Below are 2,825 nucleotides of genomic sequence, written 5' to 3'. Positions count from 1 at the left end.
ACACACACACACAGGGAGAGAGAGAGAAACATATTTACCAAGTGCCCATGGGTAGACTTTTTTATTTAATTCAAGGTGAAATGAGAGAGAAAAGAGAACTGCTTCTCACTTATACAACTGACTGAAATTATTCAATAAATTAATTTACAAACAGAAATATTCTCTAATATATTCTCTAACTTTGAGAAAACAGTGTCATAAGATCCACAACATCAGTGTACACATGACATTTTTCTAAATGATAGAGTATAAAATTAAGGGCATGAAAACAAACATGTATATTTTTTAGTGCTATATTTACATGATACAGAAGAAGTCTTGTATATTTTTCAGATCAAAAAGACATGTTGAGTTAGAATTTATCTCTCACATTTTAATGTATTCAATGAACTGAAGATTTTGTTAATACAGATTATTTTTTCAGAAAATCTGGAATAAAGTCTGAGTTGCTGAATTTCTAACAAGCTCACCAGTAATGCCAATGTTTTTGGCCCAAAAAGAATATTTTGTCAAACATCCAGTAAATGAAGGAATCTGTGTTTTTCCCAGTTTTTTTGCATTGTAAACAAAGATGAGAGCTTTCATTTTCCAAAGACAGATATATGCAAAGAAAACCTAAGGAAGAAGGGCAGCTACCAGATTAAATGTGATGGCATCAGCTGCATAAAGACAGTTAATAATAATGAAAACATAATCAACTATAGTAAAACAGTCTCTCAGAGAGTTCTTTAACCAAGTGAATCATTAACATCAACTGCACTAGAACAAATTTTTATGATGCACTGGTACACACAGAAAGACACAGCCTCACTGATGTGATATTGCTACCTAAAAGTAAATTATAGTCTGAATTTAACCATAAAGAAACATCAGTTTTATTCAAAGTTTAAGATACCGATAACTCATGGGTTCTGTCATTTTTTTTCTTTTTTGATATGGAGTCTCGCTCTGTCCCCTAGGCTGGAGTGTAATGGCATGATCTTGGCTCACTGCAACCTCCACCTCCTGGGTTCATGTGATTCTCCTGCCTCAGCCTCCACAGTAGCTAGGATTACAGGCGTCTGCCATAATATCTGGCTAATTTTTCTATTTTTAGTAGAGATGGGGTTTCACCATGTTGGTCAGACTGGTTTCGAACTCCTCATCTCAACTTATCCAACCACCTCAGCCTCCCAAAGTGTTAAGATTACAGGTGTGAGCCACCACGCCCAGCCAAGTGTTCTGTAATTTTTTTTTTCTTTTTTTTTGAGACGGAGTCTTGCTCTGTTGCCCAGGCTGGAGTGCAGTGGCCGGATCTTAGCTCACTGCAAGCTCCGCCTCCCGGGTTCATGCCATTCTCCTGCCTCAGCCTCTGGAGTAGCTGGGACTACAGGCGCCCGCCACCTCGCCCGGCTAGTTTTTTTTTTTGTAGTTTTTAGTAGAGACGGGGTTTCACCGTGTTAGCCAGGATGGTCTCGATCTCCTGACCTCGTGATCCGCCCATCTTGGCCTCCCAAAGTGCTGAGATTACAGGCTTGAGCCACCGCGCCCGGCCTGTTCTGTCTAATTTTTAATAGTGACTTAAAGTTGTCTTTTTTTTAGCACTCTAGAGAACAAGTACCTCCTAATATATATATGTCTATATATATTTGGAATTTTCTGGGTAATAAATGCCATCCTGTTTAAATAAGCATTTTAAAAATCCTGTTCTGTGTAAAGCCAATGGAGAACACAGATGGAACCTCAACATTACATGTTCTCCATCTCTACTGAGGAACCCACCTTTCCCCAACTGAAACCTTGAGTATCCACACCTCGTGTTTCACAACCACAAGGGAACATTTTTAATATTGCAGATTAATTTATAATCTTGGTGAGAACTCTGCATGGCATATAAAAAGCTATGATGTAGAGAATGTACAGAAAGATCTGGTACGTAGGAAGGAAATATTTTTCAGAGACCCTTGACGATCATAAAAATTTTTTAAAGTAGTTAAACTCATTAGGGAGGAAAAATACAAGCAGAGAAGTAAAGGCTTGCAAGTACTAAACGCATGACAGTCCAGGAGGTAGAGTGGACACAACTCTTGTCTGGGACATCATTAGCTGAAAAATCGCCATTTATTCTTCTTTCTCCAATTTCTCTGAAATTCCCACTCAGATGAGATTCTCCAAATAAATTACACCTGCATCTTGAGAATATGCCTTTTAAAATGTCAGCAGCACCTGTTTACCTGCTACCACCACACCCAGAGGCAGAAGAACCAAGACTTGTAAAAAAAAAAAGTCAACTCTTTTCTGTTCTTTATAACAGAGGAGATTTAGAAACAATGCACTGCTCCATGGAGATACATTTCTTCTTTCCTGTCCTCAGGTGCCCTCCCCTGCCACAGACAACAGCAGTTTCTGCTACAGTATTGGTAATATAGACCGCACTGCCCTGCCCTTACCAAACCCAAACAGAATAGGCCCTGTAACCACCCTTTAGTGCAAAAGTGAAACTTAACTCTCATGGATGTGTTTTGAAGCTTTCACACTTGATTCTAGCCTCATCTTAGAATCACATAAGGTGCTTAATTAAAACAACATGGATGCTTCTACTTGAAAGTAGTAGTAGTAGTAGACAGGGTTTCACTGTGTTAACTACTACTTGAAAGGGCACATGTAAACAGATCTTTGCAAATTGGCCATGGAGTCCTAATGAGAAACCTCAGTTGATAACCACTTGGCAAGCATGGGTGTTGGCCGGGCACAGTGGCTCACTCCTGTAATCCTAGCACTTTGGGAGGCTGAGGCAGTGGATTTGCCTGAGCTCAGGAGTTTGAGACCAGCCTGGCCAAGATGGT

This window comes from Colobus angolensis, unplaced genomic scaffold (assembly GCF_000951035.1).
Source record: "Colobus angolensis palliatus isolate OR3802 unplaced genomic scaffold, Cang.pa_1.0 Scaffold417, whole genome shotgun sequence".
In the NCBI taxonomy this organism is placed as follows: Eukaryota; Metazoa; Chordata; class Mammalia; order Primates; family Cercopithecidae; genus Colobus; species Colobus angolensis.
Note: the sequence above shows the minus strand (reverse complement) of the source record.